This window comes from Ceratotherium simum, chromosome 36 (assembly GCF_057802395.1).
Source record: "Ceratotherium simum simum isolate JZ-2026a chromosome 36, ASM5780239v1, whole genome shotgun sequence".
Classification (NCBI taxonomy): domain Eukaryota; kingdom Metazoa; phylum Chordata; class Mammalia; order Perissodactyla; family Rhinocerotidae; genus Ceratotherium; species Ceratotherium simum.
In genome coordinates, this window is record NC_141935.1 from 14999150 (window position 1) to 15017300 (window position 18151).

The window sequence follows — 18151 nt, forward strand, 5'->3', positions numbered from 1 at the left end:
TATACAAAGCTAAACTAACCAAAATATCTTTCACCAAAGCTTTAAGAATATCATTGGCTAAATTAAATACATATCTTTTGAAAATAAGCCCCAAGAAATTATCATTTTTCAGTTATCGAGTCCGTATTAGAAATTTACATGATACTAGAAATTTTAGGAAGGGCCTGAAAATTATAAAATACATTTTAAAAATACTTTAGTCAGGTAGTAGGACATAGAGGTATCAAAATGATAAAATCCAACAAATTTCAGCTTTTAGCCTAGCTGACCACTGGGCAACATCTTATACTAGAGACTATTACCCAATTCATGCATCTATTCTTGACTCTCAGGCAGGTTCTTCATCCACATAGATCTGCCTTCTTTAGCTGTCTCTGAATGCCTTCTATCCCCTCAAAGTCTATCCTTGACCCTGAGTCATTTAACCCATTCCCATGGCTTCAACTTCCGTTCAAACGCTGGTGGCTTTTTTTAAAGTTAAGAATCTCTGGTTGCATATTCAAACACAAGCTATCTTGAGCAAAAGAAGGAATTTATTTTCCAGAGATAATGGCATATTCTGGAACTCAAGTCCAGGAACACAGCCCAGCCTAGGGAAGGTCTTTGCATAGGGAGTGGGAAAGACCTTCAGGAATATTCTCCTTCCACTTCTCCCTCTGCTGCTTTCTGCTCATATGGTTTAATTCTCTCTCTCATTTCTCCCCATCCCCACAGCAGTTCACCTCTCTCTGCTTCTCATTTTAATTAATTTATATGTTATATTCAAGAGATAAGAGAGGCTGACCAGTTATCTCTGAATTCCAATTCCACATTCCTGTGAGATTCAGATCAGTTCTGCTTGGATCAGACATTCTTAATTGTTCTTACTGTGATCAGTAGAGCAAGGGTCTGTGGTACAAACCATCTTCCTCCTTGGGGGAGCCAGGGGCAAGGTGGTGAGATGGAGTAGTTGTGTGCTAGACCAACAGCTTTGAGGATGTCTGAAACAACTACCAAATCTACGTCTACGACTCAGACTTCTTTTAAGGGTTAAATCCTAATCCAGTATTTGAGGATTTTTTTATTGTTGTTGTTGATTGCTTGGTTTTGGCTATAGCACGCCACTGGGCAGAAAAATAGCAGTACGTTATAAGAGTTAAGAGTAGTCGAACAGGTGTGGATTCTATTCCCATAAAGCCTGTGAGAGCAGGACACAAGTCTACTGGATTCCAGCTATAGCCTCATAGTCCAAGAGAAGGTGTAGTGCATAACAGTCACTAACAACAACAGCAAGAACAAAGTAAGTGGAGAAATAAATCACTTTGGAAAACAACTAACAGACGCTGCTAGTGTCCCTTCCTGGGATATGACGTTTAAAAACCTTTCATTTCATACATGCAGTTCAGATTAGTATTTCTAAATGTACTGTCTTATACGTGCCCACGAAACAGAGATAATGTTGCATATTAGATACAAGGGGAAAAAAGAAAATTCAAAATAGGATACTTGGTGAAAGTTTTTAATGAGGCATTAACAGCTCTGTAAATTAAAGTTCTAATTGGCACAGTTTTATGAAGTAAACAAGGAGAGAACAGTATCAGATGTGGGCTGCTTGCTCCCTCACTCGACACATTGTAAGTGAGTATCAAATTGATTTTACAATCCTTAATTATATTTCTCGAATTTTTCTCCAACTACTGAATTTATAAGTATGCAGAAGAAATCAGTTTTCAGCCAACTATTTTTCTCAGTTAAACTTAATAACATAGCATATTAACACCAATTATATGAGCTATGAAAAATACATTCCAGAGATGCAATAGCTCAAAGCAGGAACTTTGAATATGGTCAACTGCATATTCAAATAAGTATTTCTTATTTTTACTGATTAAATTCCTTCTTATGATAAAATACCTGAAAAATAGGCAAACTACAGCTCTTTCTATTTATAAAAATTTGTGTCCTAATGTGAAAGAGATCAAAAGAAACCCTAGAGAAAAAAATGTTATTTTATTGAAATTATAAAGATTCCTGCTCTCAGCATAGTTCAGTAAAACTCATTTTTCCTATGCTTTATGATATATAGTGGACACCAATTTGTTTCAGGTGAAACTTGGAGTATTGAGCAAATCTAAAGTATATGCATTGCTTACGTCTCTATCTAAAGGAGTTCAGGACCAGTACATTAAGTAATATAAAAATTGATTGATTTTTGTCTAATAAAGTTAAATAAATTTTCCCATCACAATGGAAATCAATGGTTCTCGTACCTGAATCTTTCAAGAATCACCTAAATCACTTTTTCTTGTATTCACTTAATTGAGATATAATTTACATGCAATAAACTGCATCCGTTTCAAGGGTACAACTCAGTAAGTTTTGAGAGATGTATTCCTGTAAAACCACCACTTGGATTACTATAGAACATTTCCATCAGCATCTCTACCTCAGCCCTAGGCAATCACTGATCTGCTTTTTATCACTATAGATTAGTTTGTATTTTTAAGAATTTTAAATAAATGGAATTATCATTAATTACTCCTGCCTTCTTTACTCAGCATATCAATTGAGATTTATCCATCTTGTTGTCTGTATTAGTAGTTTATTTCTTTGAATTGAATTGAATGGGAGTAGTATCCCATTATATGGATATACCACATTTTGTTTATCCATTCACCTATTGATGGATATTCGTTTTTTTCTCTAGTTTTTGGCTATAGTGAAAATAGATTCCATGAATATTCATGTGCATGCCTTTTATGTGGACAAATTCTTTCATTTCTTTTAGGCAAATACCCTTGAGAGAAATAGTTGGGTCATGTGGCAGGTGTATGTTTAACAGAGTAGATATGGAGATCTTGCCAAAATGTAAATTTCCAGCTATTTCCCCAGAGAGTAGAATGTAATAGATCTGTAGTAATCTGTAGTAAAAAATAATTTGCATTATTTTTTTAACCACTTATCCAGGCAAATTCTTATAAAGAAAGTCTCCTAACATTTTGTGAGACATTCTGTAGACAAAACTAATAGATGATAGAGTGAAATGGTCACTTATTTATTTATTTTTTTTGGTGAGGAAGATTGGCCCTGAGCTAACATCTTTGCCCACCTTCTTCTATTTTGTATGTGGGACACCGCCACAGCATGGCTTGATGAGCAGTGCTTAGGTCCACTCCTGGGATCTGAACCCTGGGCCACTGAAGTGGAGTACGTGAACTTAACCACTATGCCATTGGGCCACCCCTGAAATGGTCACTTCTAATGAGTCAATCCCTAAAAAGTATATGCATAATCTCAGTACAAATATCAGTTTAATTTAGCAAACCTCACTAAAAATATTCTTGGCATCAGACCCAACATACACAGTAGTCTTATGAAGATGGTAAAATTATGTTCAAAATCCTTAACGTGATGGTCTTAAAAACCCATCATGAATTGGCCCCTTCTCATATTTCAACCTCATCAGCACCATTCTCCTTGCTGTCTGTGCTCTGGCTCTATTAGATTCTCCCAGTTTTGCTTCTTCCCTCACTTGTTTATTTATACCCCATGGCACCTCCCACGTCAAGGCACTTACACATGCTGCTTTCTCTACCCGGACTGCTCTACTTTCCGTTCTTGTCTAGCTAACTCAAACTGCATTTTTCAGATTATAAAACTCCTCCTCTAGGAGGTCTTCGTGAATCCTCTTCAATCAGGTTGAATGCATCTGTTATCTATTACAATAGTTTTCTACATCTTACTTTTGGACTCTGTATACTCAAATATTTTTGGTAACTTTTCAAATTGAAGTACAACGTAACAATAAAGTGTACAAGTTATCAGCATATATTTTGATGTCCATTTACAAAGTAAACACACACATAACATCTCTCAGGCGAATATATAGAATAATTCCAGAATCTCAGAAGGCTCTTTTTTGCTGCCTTTCAGTTATTATCCCATCTTCTGACTTCTATCACTACTGATTCATTTTCCTACTTTGGAAATTTATATAAATGGGATACTAGACTCTTGTTTCTAGCTTCTTTCACTCAGTAATAGAACATGAGATTTACCCATGCTGTTGTATGCAGTAATAGTTTGTTCATTTTTATTGGTATACATAGTCCATTGAATTAATACATTACAATTTATCATCCATTCTATTGTTGATGGAAATTTGGGTTGTTAACAGTTTTTGATTATTAGGAATAAAGTTTCTATGAACAACTTTCCATACGCTTTTTGGCACACATATGTGTGCATTTATTTTGGAGACATATGTGACAGTATATCATTGGTCTATTTGTTTCTCCTTGTGCCATTACTATACTGCCTTACCTACTGTGGTCTTATAGATAGTCTTGACACTTGGTAGCGTAAATCTCCCAGCTTCGTCCTTCTTCAGTATAGCCTTGGCTATTCTGAGTCCTTTCCTTTTCCACATAAACTTTAGAGTTAGCTTGTCAATTTCCACAAAAGTCCTGGGAATTTGACTGGGACTACACGGATTCTATAGATAAAATTAGAAAGACTTGCTATTTAACAACATTAACCCTTTAAATCCATGAACATGGGTATCTCTCCATTTATTTAGGTCTTCATTTTTCACAGTAATATTTTGTAGTTTTCTGTGTAGAGGTCTTGCATTATCTTTTACTTGATTTGTTTCTAAATCTTTTATGAATTTTGGTACTGTTGTAAGTGATACTTAATAAATTTCATTTTCCACTTGTTTTTTTGCCATTCGATAGGACCATCTGATTTCTGTATACTGAACTTTACCCAACATCTTTGCTAAATACACTTATTAAATTGAACAGTTTATATATTATTTTGAATTTTCTATATATACAATCACGACATCTGCAAATAAAGACAGTCTACTTCTTCTTTGAAGTTCTTAATACATTAAAAAAAATTTTTTTTTTTTTGCCGTATCGCTCTGGCTAGTACTTCTAGTACAATGGAGAATAAAAGTGGTGACAGTGGACTTCCTTGTCCTATTCCTGACCTCTTGGAGAAAGCATTCAATATTTCACTATTAGTAGTCTTTTATAAAAACAAATTTATCAGGATGTTTCATTCTTAATTTGCTGAGAATTTTATCATGAGTAGGTATTATATTTTATCAAATGTATTTATTCAATCTAAATAATTTAGATTTCATCTTTATTAGGTTAATATAGTGAATCACATAGATTTTTTGGTCTTGCTTATTTTCTTCATTGTACTTTTTGTTTTCTATTTCATTGATTTTTGCTTTTATTTATTTATTTATTTATTTTGTGAGGAAGATCAGCCCTGAGCTAACATCCATGCTAATCCTCCTCTTTTTGCTGAGGAAGACCAGACCTGAGCTAACATCTGTTGCCAATCTTCTTCCTTTTTTCCCTTTTTCTCCCCTAAGCCCCAGTAGATAGTTGTATGTCATAGTTGCACATCCTCCTAGTTGCTGTATGTGGGACGCGGCCTCAGCATGGCCAGAGAAGCGGTGCGTCAGTGCACGCCCGGGATCTGAACCCAGGCCGCCAGTAGCGGAGCGTGCACACTTAACTGCTAAGCCACGGGCTGGCCCCTGCTTTTATTTTTATTACTTCCCCCTTTCAAGTTTTGGGGGGTTTCATTTGCTATTTTATTTTTCTCCGGTTTCGTCTTGAGTTGGAAGCTTAGATAATTAATTTTTAACTATTCCTTTTTTCTAATATATGCATTTAAATTTTAATAGTTTAAGATAATAAGTCTAATACCATTTACTCCATCAGGGATGGAGTAAATTCTACTAGTAGGATCTACTGAGATCCTAATTTAGCTATTATTTCGTTCTAGAATTCTTTTCTAATATATTCCAGTTCTCTGTTTAAATTCTACATTGTTTCTTGTATTTTCTTGACAATATTAATCATAGTTATTTTAAAGTCTTTTTCTGGATATTATTTATATGTATGTGTGTGTGTGTATATATATCCAACACCTTTAGATTACTTGAGGATCTATTTTTGTTTTATTAGGTCCTATTTCTTGGTATCCTGGTAATTTTGGATTGAATATCAGACATTGTGGTTAAAAAAATGTAGGCTCTGGTTGATATTATCTCCTTGCAGCCAATATTTAAATTATTTTGGCAGGTAGATAACTTTTATCCTATTGGTAATTGAAATAGGTTGAGGCTTTACTACAGGTTTTGGGAAGACTGGTCTATTTCTGGTTTGCTCTTACTGTTAGAATTTCAGTAGAAAGCCTGGAATATTTACCAGGACTCCTCCTCCTTGGTAGGCCCTGAACTCCAAGTTTTGTCTCTCAAGACGTGCTTTTTTATCCCTAAGACTATGCAATATAGGAATTAGCAAGTAAAACAGAAGGAAAATGCAAAGGTACACAGAAGCCTCAACTACATGGTTTTCCTTATTTCTGGGATCTTGATCCCACAAGTCCTGGCAGCCTGGCAGTCTCCGTTACTCATTAATGTCTTTAAACAACCATATTTTTAAGAAATTGTATCTATTTTTTTTTTTTCTCAGCAGGAGGATTTTGATATGCCTCACAGCTGGAGACAGCTCCGTCTCTCATAGCTGGAGACAGACGTCACTTGTAATTATTTAATTACATGTTGGATGCATGATTCCACTGCAAGACTTTAAGCTCCCTAAGGTTGGGGACTGCACCTGCTTTTCTCAATATCCTTTCTAAAACTCCAATCACAGCATCTGGCGAATGGGGTGAAATTGAGCAAGATCCACATACGGACTGGCCAAATGATTGAGTTCCGCCATTTAAAGGCGGATGTAGAAAGCAGAGCCAAAAGGCTTGAAAAACAGTTTGCAGAAAATAGAAGGGGAAACCTGGTCAGAACTATTTAGTTTCTTCATATTTTTGAAAGGATATAATGGTACCATTATTCTTTAGGGGCACATAGGTTGGGGATTAAGAAAAGTTCTCGCTTTGAAAATTATCAATAATCTTGAAGAAAACATTTACAATGAAGAAATGGGAGAAAAAATGCAGGTGACAGATTGAGGAGTGATTGGTAGGTAAGAAAACTGACACACTGAGAGAGTCTTATTTTTTAAGAAGACTGATTATGAGGAAAAGATAAGAAATAGAGTTAGGTTTAGAAGTGCATGTTAAAATTTAAAGGTAGCCAGTAGAAATGGAGAAATGAGAGACAGAACATCTAAGCTTCTAGAGAAAGAAGAAAGGTAACAAAAAACAAAGATCATGACTTCATAGATTGAGTAAAATGAAGTGAATTAGCAAAGATATACATAGTAGAGAGAGGTTATCAAAGAATATCATCAAGATTTATCGTTTAGGCACATAAACTATATGAGTGAATGGAAAGGCACATAATTCAAAATCCTGAAGTAAAAAGTGTCAGCCATAAATGCATATATAATAATGACCACTAAGATACTATTCGCTAATTCTTTATGGTTATTTCTGCATTGAGAACCGACAATAATTCACTTTCAAGATGAAGAAATTGAGCTGCAGAGAGAGGAAGTGACCATGCAAAGCTGCACACCAGCATGTTGGGGAGCCAGATTTTAAACTAGGGGAGTCTGACTCCAGAACCTACACTCTACTACTGCCATTGCCTTCCTTCTGAACTGGAATGCCAACATCAATACCTCCGTTGCCCTTGAAATAGAATTCAATCAGTTTGATGCTGTTAATCCATCCATAGCATTGATCACTGTTGTTTATACAGCACTTTCAAGATTAAAAATGCTTTTTATTGTACTATATATGTTTATTATGACTGTCATATTAAACCTATTGCAATAAGCCCTAATGATATGTATAGGTAAAAGTGTCAAAATATTCATTCACCTCAAAATTTAATAAGCCTAAGGAGATCCTGTATCTAAGAGATACGCAACACCTAGTTTCTAACAACACAATTTGAGAGCGATGGTGGGGCAGGAAGTAACTCCTGATACAGAACTCTAACTCTGACAATTGACATAGAAGTAACTTCACCAGTAACTAAGGACCACTAATAAGAATTTCTTTTTGTCTATTGTACTATATAGTTTAAAATATACTTTCTTATACATTTTACGCCAATAGAAACCAAAAACATTGAGCTATCACTCAAAGCTATCAATATTTCCAAAAGGTAGCTTTCAAAATTATGTAATATATTCTAACACATTAAGTAATTCTTAGAGCCAAGCAATCTTTCATATGGATTTTCCTTTTTCTATCTAACTAACTCATTTAGTTAATGCTTTAGTCCACAAACATTTATTGAACATCTGGTATGGGTCCTATGCTGTACAAGACACAAATGTTATAATTGAAGAAAACAGTCATAACTGCAGTCTACTTGGGACATAGATAAGTGAATAAGCAATTTCAATAGAGTGTGGTAAGAGTTAAAATAGAGAAATTACTTGTTTTGGTGCTGGTACATAGAAGAGACCCCTAACCTAGATTTGCCTTGGGTAGGGGAAAGTTGCGGGGAGGCTATTTAGAGGAACACCTCGGCTGACACTTCAAAGATAAGCAGGAATTAGCCAGGTGAAAGGAAAAAGAAGCATTTGCAAGTAAGGGAGGCTATTCCAGGCAAAGGCATCAATGTGTTCAAAGACCCTGGCATCTAAGAGAGTGTGGTACATTCAGGCAGCTGGGACTCAAAAATGGCCAGAGAGCAAAAGATGACCAGAGAGCTGGAGACTAAACCAGAAGGTCTATGGATGGAGAGGTGAGGCTGAAAGGTAAGCAGATAGGCAGAAAAGAGTTCATGCAGGACATCTCCATGGAAAAGTCTTGAAAGATTTTAAGGAAGAGAATGATAAGAAAGGTTATTAGTTTGAAAAATAGCCCAGAAAAGAGTGACTCTGTTGGTATAAAGACCCACAACACAGACCTGGACTAGGGAATAGCTATAGGACCAATAGACGGTTCTAAGAGATGTATCAGAGGAAGAATGCCAGAGGAGGAACAACTGATAGAACGTGAGGAAGGGAGTGAGAAGTAGTATAAGGAACTTCCCAGGTTTCTGTCTCAGGTGATCAGTAATATTCCTTTGGTAAACACAGTTGTAAACACAGAAGAAGGAAGAGATATCAGGGGAGGAAAATGAAGAGAAGAGAAGGAGAGAAAGAGGCGTCTACATTCTTTTTCAACTTTCTTCCTGTTTGGGAGGGAGGATCATAAAACCATTCATTCCCATAAATTTCCCATAAGTCCTTATCTCTCCTTTATGAAGTTCTCCCAGGACCACTTTTGTTTGTGAGGACAACATGGCCACCATTGCCAGAGATGATTTAGACGACCGAATATCTAAGCAGGTGTTTCTTCCCCCTCCTTCCTCCTCGTGCATCTCTTTTGAAGTTGCACTTGAGGTCAAACAATTTCCAAACTGAGGCTGCTTCTCCTCCTTCTACACAAATGTCTGAGGGCTATGTTTGTGAGCTTCCTTCAACATGTACACTTTGTGTGGTCTGTATAATACTACTCGAAATTTGCCACTCAAATGGAACTCTTAGGGCATGACCTCATAAAACATTTCTTCAGACCACTAGAACTCAGTTTTAAAAGAAATGGTATTTTGACAATGATATTACTTGAATCCTTTCTGAGTAGAAATGAAATTAATTTTTTTTTTTTTTGGTGAGGAAGATTGGCCCTGAGCTAACATCTGTGCCAATCTTCCTCTATTATATATGTGGGACACTGCCACAGCATGGCTTGAGGAGCGGTGTGTAGGTCCGCGCCCTGGATCTGAACCCACAACCCCCAGGCCGCCGAAGTGGAAAGTGCGAACTTAACTACTACACTACCGGGCCAGCCCGGAAACGAAATTAATCTTAATCTATACTCTTCTATGGGTGTTATAGTTGTCCTAACTGATAGAAAATAACTATAACTATGGATCTTTAAATATTCATAATTAATTTTTTTCCGAGAAAATATATACAAAATAACTTACTTGATTAAATCAAAAAGCAATCACCTTCATAGGTGCTAGTTTCACTCGCACTGTTGACCATTATGATTCTTTTTCTGCTCAAAGTTCCTTTTTCTACTCATTTAAATTGGATGAAAAGGGAACTAAAACTAATCTGTGTGATACTGATGCAGAATGTCATTAAGAGATGGAAAAATTTTTTCCTTTAGCAATGAAGCCTGAGAGAAAATTCCAAAATAGCCAACATGTGAAAAAAAATAGACACTGGACAATTTAAGTAGGTAAATTTGAGACTATAGAGAAAGTCTGGGAATATGGTGGAGAGTGTGTTTGAGAGCGTGGCTTGAGTCTGTGAGAACACACGTGCAATGTGTGTATCAGATGACAATACATCTTTGTTTGATCATAAAAGATATGGAAAAAGTAGATGCTTTAAGCTGATTAAAAGAATATTGGCAGCTAACAAAAGCAGTTTGTTCCAATAAAAATGTTATTCTATTGTATGGACATGGTCAATGTTGGCTTGGCTTTCTGATCACATAAATCCCTGTTGAGCAAACTAGATGCTGTTTCAAGATATTTTCATTTATTGAGCATTACTATCTATTTTTTTGTGTTGGTTTCTCTCCTGTTTCTTTTATACAAGCTACCCTCTACTCATCTGTAGGCTTCCTGGCATTGGAAAGAAGAAAGAAAAATGGACTGTTAATGATGAAATTACATATTAATTTTAAGAACTAGAACTTAGAATTTAGACCAGGGATAGATACACTACCAGCCTGTTGCCCATTTTTGTAAATAAAGTTTTATTGGAACATGGCCACACTTATTTGTTTACATATTACCTATGGTAGCTTTCATGCCACCATGACAGAGCTGAGTAGTTGTGACAGAGATTTCATGGCCTCCAAAGTCAAAAACACTTATGATCTGGACTTTTACAGGAGAATTCTGTGAACCCCTGCTCTACATTGACTCTGTGAGAAGTTAAAGAAAAAAAAAAGGAAAGATTGCTCATGCAAAGGCATATTTGCAATTTCATTCATTTTGACCCCCTTAGCAATAATGAACTGGTAACAAAATTTTGGTGAAAGAAAAAGTCATGTGTTGAAATGATTATTTTGTGCAATCTGAGATAAAATTCCAAAGTGAAACTGAATTTACTCCCAGACCAACCCTACCATTAACATTTCAAACACAAGGTGACCTTGTAAAAAAATGTGCTTCAGGATGAGTCACTTTTAAAAGGCAAAATAGGGGCCGGCCCCGTGGCTTAGTGGTTAAGTGGGTGCGCTCTGCTACTGGCGGCCCGAGTTCGGATCCCAGGCGTGCACCGACGCACCGCTTGTCCGGCCATGCTGAGGCGGCATCCCACATACAGCAACTAGAAGGATGTGCAACTATGACATACAACTATCTACTGGGGCTTTGGGGAGATAAGGGGAAAAAAAGGAGGAGGATTGGCAGTAGATGTTAGCTCAGGGCTGGTCTTCCTCAGCAAAAAGAGGAGGATTGGCACTGATGTTAGTTCAGGGCTGATCTTCCTCACAAAAACAAAAACAAACAAACAAACAAAAAAATAAATAAAAAGGAAAAATAGGGGCCGGCCCAGTGGCGTAGCGGTTAAGTTCACGTGCTATACTTTGGTGGCCCGGGGTTTGCGGATTTGGATCCCAGGCACAGACCTACACCCCACTCATCAAGCCATGCTGTGGCAGGTGTCCCACATATAAAATAGAAGACGATTAGCACAGATGTTAGCTCAGGGCCAATCTTCTTCACCAAAAAAAACGGCAAAATAAATTGGCCTTTATATGGATTCGGTGAATGGGGAATAATATGGTCCCTCTCCCATCCATTGATGTCACCTGAAAGCATCTCCTAAGAAATTACTTGTACGTCTCTCCTAAAGGTAGTAAAATCTAAACAATCTTCACATATACTTTGTAATATCCCTTGTTACCCAGGGTTGGTTTGACTTCTGTTATTCTAAGAAGATATGCATTTGGATCCTTATCCTTTTCAGTGCATAAAGATGAACTCAACCAGGCAGTCACATCTCTTCTGACTCTGTCACAATTCTGTCCTCATCATTGCCCAAGAGACACTTCATTACTTTGCTCCCAAGTTATGTCCTCATTCTTACCTTTAATTTTCTAAATCATTACTGCCTGTTAGTTAAACTACTAGGCCATATAGTAGATTCATATATTTGTTTTTCAACAACCGTGGCCGAAATCTAACATCAAAGTTTAAATAAAATTTGTGGTTTAAATCTGCCTTGAAAGGACTCAGTGTTTTATTTAGGGTTTGTTTTTGTTTTTTTTTAAAGCTCTTTCTGGCAAAATTACTTGCTCCCACTCAGAGGAAAACAAATACTGAGACACCAAGGGTGTTGAAGGTCAGAATTAATATGCTTTTACTAATTAGTCTATCTGAAGAAGTTCGCCCTACTTGCACCCTAACTATAACTGCTTATAATCAGCTTTCCTTTAATGAAGTGCTTAAATGTCCCAGTTCACTAAAAATAATAAATAATAATAATAAAGCATAAATAGCATACAGTAAAAAATATAAAATACGTGCTTTTAAAGTATATTGATTTTCGGGGTTGCAGTCCTCTTTCCATAGGTTGGTAATTAATCGTGTTTCTGGATCCTAAAGTATTTTAGTTTAGCCATTTTTGGGGAAGGCAAATACTAAGAGACAAAATGTATGACAATCATTTAGTGTCCTTGAACAGCATTATTATGAAGAAAGTGTACAGAGTTTTCATCTGCAAGATACTGAACATCAGTAATCACATTTCTCGTGAAGACAAATAAAAGGGAATTACATCCAGGTGCACATGTGTGCTCATTTCCCCAGTGGTTTGCTACAAAGATCTCCCCAAAGGCAGTTCCTGATTTCTAGGCAGGGTCACCAGTAAAGGCAGTTTAAAAGGCTGGTGTGATTGGCATCTGGATACTGCAATACTCAAATCTTCCCCCAAATGATCATGGACCTGTTTTCACTAATAAGAAAAAAAGTGACAAGGAGAGAGAGGGTCACCTTTGGAATGCCAATATGAGCAGTGTTTTAGTTTGCTGTTTTTCCCAGGTTCCGTTTGGATTACTAGCATTACATGGAAAGGACTAAATTCTTTGTGTAAATCAAGTGGATTTACTCTGCAATCCTGAGAAAAATGAGCATTTTTTTTCTCTGAAGAGACAATGATATCCCCTTCCAGTTGCAGAAGGGAGGGAATGTTCTATTTGCTATTTCTGTTTTAGCAAGTACTGTTAACCCCATGTAACCAGGGGAATATTTCACCATGAATGTTTATGTGATTTCTGGTTACAACATCATGAAATTACATTGAATTTGCTGCTTCTTTTGTTGGAAGGTTGGAAGGTTTGAAGGAAAATTCACCCTGAGCTAACATCTGCTGCCAATCTTCCTCTTTTTTTGCTTAAGGAAGATTTGCCCTGAGCTAACACCTGTGCCAATCTTCCTCTGTTTTGTATGTGGGTCGCCGCCACAGCATGGCCACCGACGAGTGGTGTAGCTCCTTGCCCGGAAACCGAACCTAGGCCGCTAAAGCACAGCACGTGGAACTTAACCACTAGGCCACAGGGCCAGCCCCATATTTGCTACTTCTTTACACTCTCTGATATAACCCAAGTATTGAATTCCATTTTATATTGGGTAATTCTCCCTATATCACCTAAATTATCCCCATAAATTAACTTATCCCCATAAATGCTTCAGATGAGTAGAGAAAAAGAGGAAATTTGTGTTACTCTTAAATTATCAATGTAATATTATTTGAAAGAATCATAACTGAACAATTTATTTAAAAATCTAGATGTTTTTGAACTCACAGATGCCTTGGTAATAACCTCTATTTTGAATTTTTGAGCCTACTTAAATATTCTATATTCATTGATTCGGCATTTTAGAAGTTAAGGCATTTGTCATCTAGTACAACCCTCAATTTAATGGACAAGAATGATTAGATCCACAGAAAAGTAGTTTATCCCATATGTCAATACTAGGTAGATTAATTTAACTATTTTCAATAATGAAAGTAAATATCACATTTTAATACACAAATTACATATTACTCAAACCCCAGATATAACATGTAGGTAAACATCTTGTATGTTTAACAGCAGATGAATTGATAGAATGTTGATTTTACAAATTGCAGAAGACTCAGAAAAGTGCCTGTCTCATAGTAGGCACTTAATAAATATTTGTTAAATGAGTTATACTAATAGCTAATGTTTAATGACTGTTAAGTAATCTGCCTGGCAGACACCGTGCACAGTTCATTAGGTGGGCTATCTCCTTTCTCCTTTAATCCTTACCTATCTGGTCAATATCAATATTGTAAGCAGTATTATTGTGCCAATTTTGAAGAAAAGGGAACAGAGGCACAAAAATGATTAAGTAGTTTGTCTAATTACGTTTTGCTAGTACATAATAGGGCCTGGTGCTGAAACTTCTCAGTTAGTCTACTCCCAAAGCCCTCACTCTCAATCATATAGAAGTGGAATAGTTAATACATGGTCTTAAATTTATACTCGGGTGTAAACGACTGATAATATACCCTTCCTGGATATTAGATTTTTGAAAGAACACTTGTATCATGTAAGAAAAGAGACCAAAAATAGGTCTTAAAAAAAATTCATCTGGTTAATTTTTCAGCTCGAAGGGAGATTTTGACAGAGTTCATTTACAATACTAAGGTTAATAATTTACAACATTAAGCAACATGTTAAGACATATATTTATGTTTGAATTGTTTTCATTATATCATATGAGATAAAAATATTTAAAGCAAATATGGAAAAGAGGTGAGTTATAGAAGAGATTCCTTTCCTGAACTGCAGTAATACAATAGTTTATGGCAAGACTTTTAACATATTGCTCATGACCATGGAACATGCTATGAATGTATTTACAAATCTTGTCATTGATGGGTGAATCAGACTTTTTTCATATATAAAATATGTATAATAATACACATCCCTGCATATTTGTTTTTGAGTGTTATTTGATATCTCCATTCATATTTCAGGAATCAGTTTAGTTAGAGTGTGAGATTTTGAAATGAATAATTCAAAATAAAAGACATCTTAGTTCTTCTTATAATCATTCACTTCTTAAATATAATTCATCGTTTTAGAGATTTCCAGGATTTGCTCATGAAATTTGCCTCAGCATATAAAAACTACATGAAATATGGAGGAATGTGAGTTGAAAGCACTGTTGGACCCACGGCACTTCAGCCCATTTAAAATAATTTCATTCTTGGGGCCGGCCCTGTAGCCTAGTGGTTAAGTTCGGCGCACTCCACTTCGGTGGCCCGGGTTCAGTTCCAGGGCACGACCTACTTGTCAGCAGCCATGTTGTAGCAGCGACCCACATACACAATAGAGGAAGATTGGCACAGATGTTAGCTCAGGGAGAAACTTCCTCCGCAAAATAATAATAATAATAATAATAATAATAATTTCAAATATTAAACATCTAGCTTCTAGTGACACTCTGGAATTAATTGCTATGGAAAAAAAAAAACTGATCCCCAGATGTGTTTGGGAAAGCAAAAAACAAATAACACCAACACTATTTACTGTTTGTTACCTGAAAAGCTAACAACTAAAAGGCAAATCCAAAAAGTTTTGCAGTGTTGGGTAAAGAACATTTGGGTGACAAGGATTTCACCTCCCATCCTCATTTATTACTTTAAGATACTTCTTATTCCACAAAGAACTGTCCACATATGCTCCTCCCCCTCCATGGCAAAGTACCAGCTTTTGAACCAAAAGCCTCCATTCACATTTCAACCCTGGAATTCAGTAGCTGTGGTACCTTGGGGAAGCCACTTATTGGAGCCTCATTTCCTCGTGTACTATGAGGGCAAAAATACCTACCTCACGGGGTTGTAGAGGATTGAATGAGAGAATATACAAGTACAACAAATGTAGGATGCTAATTACACACATGCCTCTTTACTTAGGAAGATACAAGTTTAAGGCGAGTTACTGAGTTGGTTTTGTAAACTTGTACTTACTTATTAATTGGATCAATTTAGCAAACCATGGCCCAGTTCAATAAAATTATTCAACCAAACCTGAGAATTGAGCCAAAGGATCAAACCAATCACTTGATGTAGACCTGGTAACTTTAAAAGTTACGAGAGGTGGGCTGGCCCTGTGGCCTAGTGGTTGAGTTTGGTGTGCTCTGTTTTGGAGGCCCAGGTTTGCTTCCTGGGCATGGACCTACACCACTCATTGGCTGCCGTGATGTGGCAGCAACCCACAGGCAAAATAGAGGAAGATTGGTACAGACATTAGCTCAGGGCAAATCTTCCTCAGCAAAAAAATAAAGTTAAGAGAGCCTTAAAAGTAAGGCAGAGCTGACTAATAAAAAGAGCCAGTAATGCCCCAGAACGTGCCTGAATGCAGTAGAACTTCTTCTCCAGGAATCACCAAAGCTCCAGAGAGTAGTTCAAGCCAAAATTGTGATCTCCCTGCCTTGTCCTTCAAATGATGTGTACCCCAAACACATTTTCTGGGCAGCTGGAGGCTTTGTTATAGACAGAAGGATCCTGCTTTGTGAGGCCCGTGTTTACGGCCTAACTTTTTTAAAGAGGAATTTGGAAAACTTCCCAGATACTACATCTGCCCCTGGCCTTGCACCTCAGAGTATAAGGCCGGCTAGGGAGACAGCACAGACGACTAAATTTATTAACGGTGGACGGGCCACTCTATCTTTCACTGCAACAACAGTAGGTGATCCCATCAAAAATCTGTCGGCTGGCTAGCCAGCAAATCCGAGCTGACACTCTTGCAGCAGCTCTACCCAGATGAATCGAAACGAATGCTGTTTCCTCGAAGAAACATATCACAAGCCAAATGCTGGACCAGGAAAGCAGTTGCTATTTCCGCTTGAGAAAGTCTTTTATTTTTTATCTTTTGGATCTTTTCTAGATACCTACTTTTTCTTTTCTTTTCTTCCCTTTCTTACAATTATTGAGCAGAAGTTGAGCATTTTAGGAGAGCTCCGTGGCTGAATTTCTAATACTCCATGAGGACTTTGATGTACTAGGCCAGGAGTTAAGCATGTGTTAATCTCCATACATCTCAGCTAGAACATAATCACAATTCATTACAAATGTATATCAGCAGCCAGCCTCACTTAAAAGCAAACTATTTACTATTTTAGGTTACAAATTAAACAATGATATTTGAGCTACATTTTATAGCTCGAATTCCAGTTCAATGTCCTCAACATACGCAACATTTTAAAGACTAGCTATTTGCTCCAAAAAGACTTCCTCATGGATTAAATTAATATTGTTGTGAGTTTACAGAATAATATATGTCTTAAACTTTGTAAATTTAAAAAAAATTGCTAAAATGAAGTATATACCATAAATAGTTACAGTTTTCTATATCTATACCTAAATAGTGCTTTTAAAACCTGTAATTCACAGAGGTATCAGGACTTCAGAATATTGTAGAACCAGTGAGACCAGGAGTTAGGGGAGGCAAACGAGGCAAGATCACTGAAGTGAGGGTCAGATCCTGTCTTTATTTAAAATTTTGATACTTTATTGGGGATTTTTTGGTAATGATTTCCATTTTTTAAAATATTGTATTAAAATGTTATTTTTGATGATTCCTGAGTTTTTTGATGCCTTTAAATTTGTGCTGGAAGCAAGTGCCTCACTTTAGTCCTGGCCCATAGAAGGTATGCTTTTCCCAAAATAAGTTTTTCCCATAATCCTCTCCACAGAACATGGAATATTAATAATTGTTACACTAAAAACAAAAACAAAAAATGGTGCCAGCCTGGTGGCATAGTGGTTAAGCTTGCATACTCAGCTTCAGCAGCCCGGGGTTTGCAGGTTCTGATCCTGGGCGCAGACTTACACACTGCTCATCAAGTCATGCTGTGGCAGCGTCCCACATACAAAGTGGAGGAAGATTGGCATGGATGTTAGCTCAGGGACCATCTTTCTCAAGCAAAAAAATGAAGATTGGCAACCAAAAAAGGAAGATTGGCTAATCTTCCTCACCAAAAAAAAAAAAAAAACCCAAAAAATAAACGTTTACGTCAACTAAGCATTAGGAATACTTAGCTTAACAAAGTTAAATAGCTTTCTTATAATTCTTTTTAGAGGCTGTATTAACCTGATGTGTATTGAGAATCTCAAATAGCATGGAGAATTTCTCAAACTGATTTGCCCACAGAACTCTTTTTTTCACAGAGCAAGTG

General features: G+C 36.6%; 1 protein-coding gene across 1 annotated transcript in view; it reads right to left on the reverse strand.

Annotated features, from left to right (window-relative positions):
- The window catches only part of USH2A (usherin), a 761558-nt gene that overhangs the window by 482870 nt on the left and 260537 nt on the right, over positions 1-18151 (reverse strand). The gene's annotated exons all lie outside the window — the stretch shown is intronic.